Raw genomic sequence first — 13,172 nt, 5'->3', positions numbered from 1 at the left:
TGTTAAACTTAAACTTCAGAAAAAAAAGTTTTCAAAGCTTAAAGAAAATTTTGATTCTCTTCTTTTAGAAAAATCCTACATTTTAGATTGTTTTGAAAATTTGAAATGCGATTTAGATTTCAAGACCTCCCTGATTGAAAATCTTAAATCTGAAAATGAAAAACTTAAACTTGAAGTCTCTTTGCTTTTGAGTTTAAAGGATACATGGAGGTATGCCTAAGGTAATCCAAAGTTAGAAAAGCTATTGTTTGGATCAAAAAAATGTGGCGACCGATCTAGTTTGGGCTATGATAGAAATATTCCTCCTGAACAGAAGAATACTCCTCCTAAGTTTGTGAAAGGAGAGTCTTCAAACTCAAAAGAGAATAGTTCAAAGCAAAAATTTTCTAAAAATGCTAAAACTTTTCAATCTTTTAAACCTAAAAGTAATCATATCAACTATAAGAATCAGAATCAAAACCCTTTAGCTGAGAAAATAGTTAATCTACTTAAGGAGCTCTTAAAATCTAACTCAGTAGGCCATTCTTATAACAACTACAAATACATGAAGACCAACTATACTCCTTAACCCAAATAAGTTATGAAATGGGTTACTAAGGTTACTTATTTGGTTGCCCACACGGCTTTCAAAGCATCAAGCCATTCAAAGTGGTACCTAGACAGTGGATGCTCCAGACACATGACTGGTGACAAAGATCTGTACACCACTCTTAAAGACATGACTGATGGTTCAGTCACATTTAGAGATGGTAGCAACTGCAGGATTATTAGCCAAGGTACGGTTCAACTTTCTAAGATCCCTTTATTTGAGAATGTTTTATATGTTGAAGGGTTAAAACATAACTTATTAAGCATATATCAAATATGCGATAAAAATCACAGTATAAAATTTTCTAACCTTGGTTGTGAAATCTTGAATAAACACGGTTCTATAATATTAACTGGTCGTAGAACTTCTGAAAACTACTACATAGTAAGTGATGCTATCTTCGTGTTACATGGTCCATATCGATGAAACCGAATTATGGCATAAATGTCTTGGACATGTACACTACCACAATTTGTATAGATTAAGCAAACAAGAACTGATAGGAGGGCTACCTAGATTGTAAAAATTAGATAAAATATGTAGTGAATACCAAATTGGCAAACAAACTAGGAGTGCTCAAAAAAAGGTGGACTCCAATGCCACATCCAAACCTCTCGATCTTCTCCACATAGTTCTTATAGGACCAACCAAAATGGAGAGTCAAGGTGGCAAAAAATACATAGTGGTAATTATGGATGATTTTCCTAAATTCATGTGGGTGGCCTTCTTAAGGGATAAATTAGAAACCCTTGATAAAGTAAAAAGATTTCTCAAACGGATCCAAGCCGAAAAAGGTTCTCAAGTTAGTAAGATCCGAAGTGATCATGGATCAGAATTCGAGAATAGCAGTTTTGAGAAATTCTGTAGTGATCAGGGAATATCACATGAATTCCCGGTGCCCAAAACACCACAAAAAAATGGTGTTGTTGAAAGGAAAAATAGTGTGCTTCAAGAAATAACTAATGTAATGTTGAATAGCATGAAGCTCCCTAAAAATTTTTTGGCTGAAGCCGTGAATACTACATGCTATATAATCAACTAGGTTTATACAAGTAAGTCATATAATAAAACTACTTATGAAATGTGGTTTGATAAGAACCCTACTGTCAAATACTTTCGAGTCTTTGGCAGCAAGTGTTATATTTTACGTGACTGTGAAAATCTCGATGAGTTTGACACTAAAAGTGATGAAGGGATCTTTTTAGGATATGCTTTGAATAGTCGAGCATATTGAGTATTGAATAAAAGGACCGGTGTAATTCAAGAGTCCACAAATGTGGTCATTGATGATCACTTAAATACACCTGCCTTAAATTCAGATAATGATGAAGTTCTTTTAATTGACAAACTAGATACTTCATCAAATCAAAGTAACTCTGAACTGAAGACTGTCAAAGATCATTTTACCACTTAGATATTGAAAACCCTCTCACTGGTGTGCGCACTCATAGACAATTAGAAGATATATGTAATTACGTGTGCTTTACATTCCAGATAGAACCGACTAAGTAAAACAAGCTCTTACTGACGAACACTAGATTGTTACAATGCAAGAAGAGCTTAACCAATTTATGAGAAATGATGTTTGGTATCTTATTCCTAGACTTAAAGATAAACATATTATAAGAACTAAGTGGATTTTCAAAAAAAAGTCTGATGAACTTGTTAATATAATTTGAAACAAGGCTAGACTGGTTGTACAAGGGTATACTTAAATTGAAGGCATCGATTATGATGAAACCTTTGCCCTTGTAGCACGTCTTGAATCTATCAGACTATTTATATCCATTGCTTGCTTTAGAAAGATCAAAATATATCAAATGGATGTAAAGTGTGCTTTCTTAAATGGTGATTTGCATGAAGAAGTTTATATTGAACAACCAACGGGTTTTAAAGACCCTAAGAATGCTGATCATGTCTATCGCCTAAAAAAGGCTCTCTACGGTTTGAAACAAGATCCCAGGGCATGGTACAAAAAATTGACTAAGTTTTTACTAAGTAATAATTTTCAAATGGGAAGTGTTGATAAGACTCCTTTCGTTAAGAAACATAACGATCATATCTTAATAGTGCAAACCTATTTTGATGATATTATTTATGGATCTACCTGTACTAACATGACTGTTGAGTTTGTAGATTTAATGAAATCTAAGTTCAAAATGAGCATGGTTGGCGAATTGAATTATTTCCTAGGGTTGCAAGTAAAACAACAACCTGATGGTATTTTTATTTCTCAAACCAAATATGCTTTGAACTTAATTAAAAAGTTTGGATTTGAGAATGGAAAAATTTTCAATACTCCTATGAGTACAACATTAAGACTCTAAAAGGACTCTACAGGTAAAAGTGTGGATCCTAAATTATATCGAAGTATGATTAACAGTTTACTTTATTTAACTGCAAGTAGACCTGATATTGCTTTTAGTGTTGGTATTTGTGCTAGATATCAATCTGACCCTAAAGAGTCTCATTTAACTGCTGTTAAGCGGATTATACAATATGTCGCAAGTTCAGCTAATTTGGGTCTCTGGTATCCATATGATACTAGTGGTCAATTGGCTGGGTTCACAGATGCTGACTGGGCTGGTAATATCGATGATAAGAAATCAACTAGTGGAGGTTGTTTCTATATTGAAAATTGTTTAGTTTCTTGGTTTAACAAGAAGCAAAGTTCTTTATCACTTTTAACTGCTAAGGCTAAATACATCGCAGCTGGAAATGCATGTACTCAGCTTGTATGGATGAATAGAATGTTAAGCGATTACAGAATTTCACAGGATTCTATGGTTTTATATTGTGATAACTCTAGTGCAATAAATATATCTAAAAATCCAATTCAGCATTCACGAACTAAGCACATTGACATTAGATATCACTACATTCATGAATTAGTTGAAGAAAAGATAATCTCTTTGGATTACATTCCAATCGAGACTCAACTTGCTGACATTTTCACTAAACCGCTCTAGAAAAGCAGGTTTAATAAATTAAAATTTGATCTTCGAATGTTCAATTTAAATTAATTATTCATGCTCGTCTGTATTATGTTTTATATATTTGTTAATTTATGTATTTAAATTTTGAATTTATAAGAAAATGCATGTTTTTGTGTTTACACGACCAGTCGAGGACGTACTCGACTAGTCATGGCATGACTAGTTGAGGACGGTCCATGACCAGTCGTGTAGTGCACTGGACCTTTTTAATTTGGGAAAAATCATCATCTTCCTCATTTCCTCTTTCTTCTCCAACGAGCCGTAGCATGACTAGTCGCACCCAACTATTTGATTCATCAAGGTTAATCCATTATTTCAGTTCCTCTTGTACATTCAAGCTCTAATATCTTCATTTTCTTCCTTGGAGTGCTTGATTTCATGTTTCCTTGAAGTTTTTAGAGTTTTCTTATCCAAAATCTATTTTTGAGAAAACCCATTCCACATCTTTTGTAACTTCTTGCTTTTTTGATTTTCTTCTGGCAAATGGATGCTAGAGGGAAAAAGAAAACTCCTTGTGGTGCTTCCTCATCTATATCGACTCCTTTAATAAGGCGCCATCTTCGGTCACTCGAAGATGATCCCTCATATATGCGGGATTTAAGAATGCGCAATGTTATTGTTGAAAGACCTGTTGATCTTGAACATATTGCTCCTTTTGGTCTCCTTCCTCTTCTCCAAGCTGTAGGTTGGGCTAACATTCTACATTGGGGTGGGCTTGCATACTAGTCTATCGTACAGGCTATGTTTGCTTGTATTTTTGAATTTTCGGCTGAGAATTTTATGTTTTCAATAGCTACTAGAGAAGGTCCATTTGAAATAGACTGTTATCAGATTTCGGCTCTAATGTACATACTTGTTAATGACGAGGGTATTCCTATTCATACTTTGGTTAAGAAACCCTCTGAATCAGAAAAATGTGTACTAACTAAAGCATTATGTAATATAGATGCGCAATGGACTCATAAAGGGAATGCACTTGCTTCCAAGTACTTGTTATCTAGATACAGGGTTCTTCATGGAATATTTATTTCAAATTTATATCCACGTTCTGGTCATAAAATAGAACTGACTTCCTTTATGGTTTGGGTTTTGCATTCCATCACCTCTGGTGCAAATGTCTATCTACCTTCTTTAATATGTCATTTCATCATTCAATTCCATCTCCATCCTAGACACAGTGATATTCCATTTGCATATCTTATGACTGTGTTAGCTACTCACATGCTAGTTGTTATGCTTGTTAGAGAGGCTCCTATTCATCATCTTATTTTTAGCAATTCAAATATAAATAAGATGAAATTAAGACTGGCTCCTGGCCAAGTGGATGTGGGTGGTGGTGGAGCTAAAGCAGGGAATGTGTAAGAAGGTGGCAATCTTCCTCCTGATGATATTAATATGGATGACATTTTTGATGAAATTAAATCAGACTCTATAAATGATCCTGACAATGAGCCATCCAATTTTGATGCTCATCTACATGCACTTGAGGAGAAGGTAGAGAACATGAAGTTGCCCATGATTTACTATTTAAATATATGTGCAAGTATCTTAAGCGCTTAAACAAGGGCCTTCATCAACTTGATCCTACCATACCTGCTCCTTCTTCAGGATCTGATTAAGTGTTTTATCCTATGGTCTGTAATAACTATTATTCTAATTTCCTTTCTTTCAGTTTGTGCGACTGAAATTGATTGACTTTGGTTGACTTTGGTTTAGGTTAATGATATGTGAACTTTGAATTTACTTATATATCTTTCATATCTTGCCTAATTAACTCCTTTATTACTCTCTTGTTAGTCTTCCCATTTGATTTCTTATTTGCTTCCTTTGTCATTTTCTGACAAAAAGGGGGAGAATATTTTCAAGTTTTGGACTGATTGCTTATGGATGTGGAATGGATATGGATTGTGGAGTAGTAGCATTATTTTTTGTGGATATATGTGTGCTACTCAGGGGGAGTAAGTAAGGAGGTGTTTTGCCTACTTCATGATGATGTGTGCTAGTTGATGATAACTAGTGCATGATTCTTTAAACAGGCTGTAACTGGTTTCCTTTTATAACTGGTGCATGATTCTTTATTGAGATGCTTCTCTTATCCTTTAACATGTTTTGTCACAAATTTGATAAAGGGGGAGATTGTAAGTGCTATGGTTTCATGCTCCTTTGATTGTCAAATTTTGCAGTGTCAAAACTTCAATCTGTGTCTTATGTAGCACGTTGATATGTTCAAGGCAATGCATCTCAAGTACAAGGACAATGCTCCAAGACAAGTACAATGATCTACTTCAAGAAATGCAAGATCAAGTACATTATTCTCTTCTCTAAAGCTTCAGATTTTTTAAAGCTACGAGATCTTGTTCAAGACTTAAGGTGAAGTACAACTCAAGAACTACAAGTTCAAGCTTCCAAAGATCTCAAGTCCAAGCTTCATCAAAAGTCGAGATCTCAAGCTTCATGAACTTCAAAGATCGTCCAACATCTGAAGAAAAGAATGTTCAATGTTCATACTTCATGTTTAAGGTATGAATGACGTTAGATTGACCTTAGGGTAGGTCATTTGGTATACATAATTCAAGTTGAATCTCTTTATAAGTATTTGGTCTATTCTAAGACTAGTCCTGGACCCTGTTCGACTAGTCCTAAAACTGGCTCGACCAGTCCAAGAAATTCCAAGACCAGTCCTAAGTGGTTGCAAATTTTCAGAATTTTTTAGTTGAGCTATGACCAATCCTGGAGTCTGCTCGACCAGTCATGTGAACAGTGCCGACTCATTCAAGACCAGTCCAACAACTATGACTCAAATTCCAGCAATGAATTCTGGTTCCTCACGACCAGTCGTGGGAAAGTCACGACCAATCGTGGAGGACTCACGACCAGTCGTGAAGTGCTTACGACTAGTCGTGGAACGGTTTTATCCGATCGCGCTCAAAAATTCAAAAATTCGTTGATTCTTCGACCAGTTGTAGTATCCACAGGACCAGTCATAGGTGCGATTTCTGCAACTACAAATAGAGCACGATTTTCAGAGTTTTATATCCAATTCAAGTAAAATCAAGGCATCACTCTAAGAGATAAGTTAGTATTCATTTTAAGCTAAAATGTACTCATTTGATATTCTCTTTTGTTAGCTTTTTATATTTGATTTTGTTTTTGCATTCCAATCTAATTTGACAGAGGAATTGTGATATTCCACTTCTTGGAATCAAAATCAAATAGAGCTAGCCCAACTTGGTTTAATTTAAAATCAATTAGAACCTAGAACCATTTTATATGTGAGTATTGGACATTGAACTTCTCTATTCGAACTTCTACTCCGATTTCGTTCTTCCGGGCTGCTACAAAAGGAGAAATCCAGGTATTTTACATTTGTGTAAATCTTCTATGTTTTTGTTTGTTTTGAGATTAAGCCAAAAAAATTTCATTGTGTTGGTTATTTGAGGAGAGCCAGAAAACTCAGAGTTGGGTTTTTTGAATTGTGTAAGCCCATTAGAAAGACACAATTGTGAGGGTTTTAGGTGAACCTGATAAAAACCTATTTCATAGTGAACGCTAATATCCCCTATGTGAGGATATTAGGAGTGGAGTATCAAGCTGTGTGGCTATTGTTTAACAGTTGGTGAACACACAAGCGAACCACTATAATTCTTTGTGTTTGGATGTGTGATTTATGTTCTATATCTTTTATCATTCAAAGTTGTGGGATGTGAATGTTGTAATATTTACATTTCAAGCATTATGGGGAATGTTGTAATAGTTTAGTCTTCCATTCTTACTATTTACTTTTTATTCCTCTTCAGTTTGAGATATTGATACTTAAACCGTTCTAGTAAGGTTGTCCTGCCATAAACCCTTGGTTTTTATGATGCAAGGTTGTCCTTAGAACAACATTTGTATCAACCTCTCAAGACTAGAATTTTGAGGTTGTTTTACATTTTTGTATTGTGATTAGTTTAAAGTGCTATCTTTACTTCATTCATCTAAATTACATTGTTAAAGTTTTTTTTAGCATAGTCCTATTCACCCCCCCCCCCCTCTAGGAGATATAGCTTGGCCTTTTCCAAGAGTCTTATCAATGAAACTATTCATTGAATTGCAGAAGAAGTCTCTAAAGTTCAGTTGTTGAATAGTATAGTTGAGTTAATTCGAAAGCTTTCAGTACAAGTCTGACTTACAAGGGGGCCCCGTATATAGATCGAATGAGTAGTAGTATCAACTACCACTACGTCATATCATTGAACGAGTAACCAGAGCACATCCATCTCTCCGTGCTAATCATTTCATCCATTCGTCAATCTCAATCCCCTTATTTACAAACTAACAGACTCGTTAGGGCTTTATATACCACTAACGACTCTGATGGGCCTCTTTATAAAGAAGGGGGGCCTTAAACCAGATCGGAGCAGAAGAATCGAGTGAGGAAGAGAAAGCCCCTTTCATATAGGCGGCCAACCCGTCGATCCTAACCCTCTTTAATGAAGAATGGTTCTTCGTTGGATTGATTGATTAATCATCCCTCGTGCATGGGAGTTGAAGCGCTAGTTCCACTTTCTTTCCATCCGACCAGCAATCAACCGTCCCTCTTTCTCTAAAGAAGCTATTGGTTTTTGGCTGAGGAAGAAAGGCCAACCCCGCACCACTAGTCACCTGTCTCCAAATCACATCATAGAGATCGGCCTACCTCTCTCGCCCTTTGATGAATGAATGACACCCACCCTCACTCCTTCTGAAGTGAGACCAACCCCACCATCAAATGATGTGTTGGGGCGCCTTCTTGAAATCAAATCACTTCCTTCTTCAGACCACATTTTCAGTGAAGAATTCATTGTCGTTTAAGCTTCCTTATGTGAACGTGAATAAATTCCTCTATGGGGCCCCTCTGGAAGAAGAGGAGTGAACTGATAGAGATGGATAAACGGCTTCAAGGAGTTCTCACTTCTGGATATGGGTTTCCACTCCGAGGTTTCTTTCTCAATCAACATCGATAAGGGCCCTCCCACCCCTGGAGGATCTCAAACTGGATTACAGACTTCTCCAACAGGCGAGAATGCTGGTCCCGAATCAACTATTGGTTCCGGATCGGGGGAAACCACTGACTTTGCTACTTTAATTGAGGGATAAGTCCCTTCGGGGGGTGGTCAATCAAAGAAATTGGTGAAACTGCTGCTGGATCTTCCGCACTGAAACCGAAATTGCTGCTACTTTGATTCATATGCTGGTTGTGAGTCAAATGCGACTTCATAGACGGGGAGAACCAACCCGGCCAACCTACCAGGTTAGTTGCTCGGATGACCAACTCATGCCCGTCCCCCGCGTTACCTAAACGTCAGTAGCATGTTGGCGTGGAGCTGGCGATCCACGGCAAAAACGCTTGGGGGCTCTATGAATGAAATTTCCCGGCCCTTCCCTTACTGATAATTCAATTCCAATTCTTTTTCCCAATTCCTTTGTCTTTCCCATTCTCTCTATGTTGACGAAGGGAAGAGAGTCTCGAACCTGGCCGGTGAAATGTGAACAGTCTTATAATATAAAGGCAATGTCTTAGTCGAAGAGTCTCTATCTGCTGTGGATCAATGGGCTATAGTGAAATGGCCACATTCCCGATCCAATGCTACTGATCCAGGATAGTTTACCGGGTAATGGGGCAACTGATGAACCAATTGGTTCAAGATCAACCACTGAAATTGCTGAGTCGACGAAGCCAACTGGCCCAGATACTGGCTTAGATGCTGCTACCTCTGCCGCTGGTGATATCTCCGCCCTTTTTGGTGGTGCTCTTGTTGCCTTCTCCGCTGCTGATAGTTCGACCCGGTCAACTGGATATGACACTGGATCAGATGAGTTCATAGAAACCGGGTCAACTGCTGGTGTTACCACCGTTGCAGAACCGCATTTCGATCTTTATCTATCACTTCAACATAAATAACCAGGACGGGTCCCGGTCCTGCCACTTCTTCCTCGGATGCTTTTCCCGCCGTCTATACCTTTGATTTTCTTGCTTTGCTCCTGCGACCGGCGCCCGCGCTAATGCTAATGGTGATCCCCAGGCCCCGGAGGTATGCTCCCGGCACTTGATGGAAGTATATCTGCGACTGGATAATCTGTGTATGGATCTGGAAATGGATCTAGAGACTCCCTCCGAAGAATGGATCTGCTACCCTTTCCCGTCCTGTCATCCGGCAAAACATGAGGTTTAGCTTATAAATGTGTTGGTTGGAGCGATGGGATTTGTTTGATTCCCATTGCCTGCTGCCTCTTCAATCTATTCCCCCGCTATGGGCCCCTGCTTGCCTTGGTCCTCAGTCAACGGGATCGGGGACTGGACGTCTATAACTAACTATCCCGCTTTTGCTCTAAGAAAGACAGATGCCTATGCGGGATCATTATGAAAACAGGTTACGGGGCCTGAAGCGGAAGCGGCTATCGAACTGTCGGGGGGACTGGATCAATCAAATCAAATCAACTACTCGGTAAACCGGATCTCTAACAGGCACTGGAATTGGACGAGATAGTTGCGGCTATGCATCCCCATTTGCAATGGTGGGAGGATATTCAACTAGATTTTGAATTGGTACTGCCATCCTTGCTTCTGCCCCCGTTGCCTCTGATAGCTATGCCCCCGCCTCTGTTTCTGTCTCTCTGACTCCCTTTTACTAACTTTGACTAATAGGGGAGCCGTCACTAATAGGGATAGGGGCGCTAGCGTTTTGTAGAGATATTGGCTGTCCCAATATTTTTGATAGGTAAGGCAGTTCCATCTCCAGTAAAGACCATGCAGCTCCCTTTATAGGGAATCAAATCTGAAAGAATGACTGGATCTCCAGTCACATGATTTGTGGCTCCGGTATCTGGATACCACGCAGAATCCGAGGGAGATGCAATAGACATGTTGGCCACTTGATGAGTTAGTGCTTCATGTTGATAGGAGGGATGAAACCTGTGAGAGCACTGAAGAGCCGAGTGTCCACGTTTGCCACATACTTGGCAAGTGACAGAGGATCGATTATCACGGTTGTCAGGAGGCGAGAATGCTTCCTGGTGCCGCTGATTGAGTGGTCTGTGGTCTGCGGATTTGAGCGAGAATGAAATGATTATTACCGCGGCCACGTCCTCGATTATAACGTCCACGTCCCCGAGATGGACGGGATTCCGTTACAAGCACCTCCGCTGATGGAGGATTCGAGCCATGCGTTACCGGAGACACGAACCGTCGCCTCAGAAGAAGGAGAGGTCGAAGTTCAGAAAAATAAGGAAAAGGAGGGCGAGTGGTTACCAACGTGACAAACATGTGTTGTACTCCTCCCCGAGGCCTCCAAGAACATAGAGAACTTTCTCAGTGTCCGGGATGGCATGCTGAATCGCAGCTAGCTGATCGCAGATAGCTTTGAAGCGGTTCAAATAATCTTATTCAAATGACGATTATATAGATGCTCCTCCCCTTGCTGAAGCTCGAGTCGAAGCTGCATTAGACTTGCGATTCTTGAGCGTAGATGTTGTGCAGAGCATCCCTTGGCTGAAGAAAGATCAATCACTTGAGCCAGAATCTCTGTTGTAAGAGTGGCATTAATCCAACTAACTAAAATCAAAGCTGATCGTTGGAAACCCAAGCAGCATATGCCGGATTAGGGACCCGAGAGATCACAGACTTGCCATCATCTGAGACAACTTGCTCCTCAAAATAGGGAGGAGGAGCTGGGAGAGATCCATCAAAACCCGGCTGCGAACAAGAGGCATGGCCTTTCAAAAGAATCAAATTCGAAGTCCCTATCCTATAAAGGAGGAGGTCGCAGCCATAGAGAAAAATTGGCACGACAGGGGTCAGACAAAGGTAGCAGGTCTGATCAGAAGAAGAGAAAGAAGGTAAGAGAGGCAGATCAGATAAAAGAGCAGAGTGCAGATTCTCGCAGGTCTGCAGAGAGTCGCAGATCTGCAAAAAGGTGCAAATCTGAGATAGATGGAAAAGACGTGAGGGCAGGAGGATGGCAAGAGAGATGGGGTTGTGAGGGGGCTGGTAGGAGAGATGGAACTGACGGAGGGCCAGGTAGGGGCCTGACGGAATAGTAGGAAGGGCTGTCAGAGATGGGAAAAGAGGAGGGAAGATAGCAGGTGGAAAACGGTGATGAGGGAGCCGTCACTACTATAGATAAAGACTAGGACCCAGCTTCAAAACTACTACGCGTGTTTTACTAATAGGTTGACTTTACTCTGTCCAAGTGCTTCCTGGCTGAAAAGCCTATTAGTAAAACATGCATTGGCCTTTAACATAATAATCGTTTTGAAGCTGAAAAAGCTTATTAAGTAAAAAAAAGGCCCCTTCTTTATTAAGGGCCCGTTAGAGTCTGTCAGCTTGCTTGCTGGATTTTCAGCCCCCAGGCTTTGCCCAGGCCCTAACTGGAGCCAACCATTACTTGCTCTTGCTGGCTTTTTAGCTATAGTCATTTCTTGCTAGGGCCTTTAAGAGACAGGGGAGGAACGGCTTAAGGAGCTACCTTTGGACTAGCTGCCTTACTCGATTTGCGAGCCCTTCCCTTCCAGGCTTCTTAGGCTTCTAAGTTATAGCTTTGAACTCCTTATCTGAAAAGAGAGAAATGAAGGAAGTAAAAGCTCCTATAATATAGGCAACCAACCCATCGATCCTAACCCTCTCCAGCGAAGACGAAAGAAGAAGAGGAAATGCCGCTCAAAGGAGAAATGCTGCCGGAAGAAAGGAAGACTCGAGTTTCTGGAAATGTTTCAAGAGGGAGAAGTTCATCCCATTTCATTTAGGCGAGAGGGATAATTAATATGGGAGAAGCGGGGAAGAGGAAAATTCAGAAAAAGAGAGAAAAGAGATAGAAAAGAAGAAGATTGAATAGATTATCCCGAACCTGCCTCCGCCGCCGTCGCACGAACCATTTACGATGGCCGCGTCTGGGTGGATTGTGGTGCTACCATTCCTTTAGGATACCTTTCGGCTTCAGTAGAAACTCTTCCCCCGTCAGTTTTGATAGATATTGATAATGTACGGTAACTCAACTTTGAGTATTGAATTGACTTTGTTGGTTGAGTGGAGTTACGGTAGTTCAATCTATAAAGGAAGGACAATCGATCGCACTTGGCTCAGAACCACCTAACGGTGGCTCTTTACTCCCTCAAGACTTGCTTCTGATTTTTCCTTCACCCCACCCCCACCCCTACCCCTACCCCTACCGAGACGAGGAGCTGTGAGCTGTGAGCTGCGAGCAAGGCAGCTCTGCTCCGGAAAGAAAAGAAGCCAGCAGGTCCTTTTCCGCTTGACCGCTAACTCATGAGCAAAGCCGCCTTTTGCCGCCCCTCATGCTGCATGAGCGGATCTTCACTAAAAGCCGGCTCTATTGGCGGATGGATAGCGCCCCTCACTCTGCCATGAGAACAGACGAAAGCCGCACTATCTCCTTGCAGCTTTGCCTGCCGCCCTTCGGTGGTATAGTAGGATGGATAGCAAAGCCGCCTTCGGCCCTTCGCGTCAGTAAGCCCCTCTTCGAGCCTCTACTGAATTCCGCTCGCCCCGGTCCGTCAGTAGCGTTGCGTTGACAAAGGCAACCTTTTGATTATGTCGTTACGGTTTGTTC

General features: G+C 40.3%; 1 protein-coding gene across 1 annotated transcript in view; it reads left to right on the top strand.

Annotated features, from left to right (window-relative positions):
- The first annotated feature begins 12,221 nt into the window (after positions 1-12,221).
- Positions 12,222-13,172, top strand: part of LOC131219083 (cytochrome c biogenesis CcmF C-terminal-like mitochondrial protein) — a 4,330-nt gene continuing 3,379 nt past the window's right edge. Inside the window, exon 1 of the mRNA XM_058214069.1 lies at positions 12,222-13,172. This exon is cut by the window's right edge and continues 3,379 nt beyond it. The gene's annotated coding sequence lies outside the window, so the exon portion shown is untranslated.

This window comes from Magnolia sinica, chromosome 11 (genome assembly GCF_029962835.1).
Source record: "Magnolia sinica isolate HGM2019 chromosome 11, MsV1, whole genome shotgun sequence".
NCBI classification, from domain to species: domain Eukaryota; kingdom Viridiplantae; phylum Streptophyta; class Magnoliopsida; order Magnoliales; family Magnoliaceae; genus Magnolia; species Magnolia sinica.
This window is presented reverse-complemented; position numbering and strand designations above follow the sequence as displayed.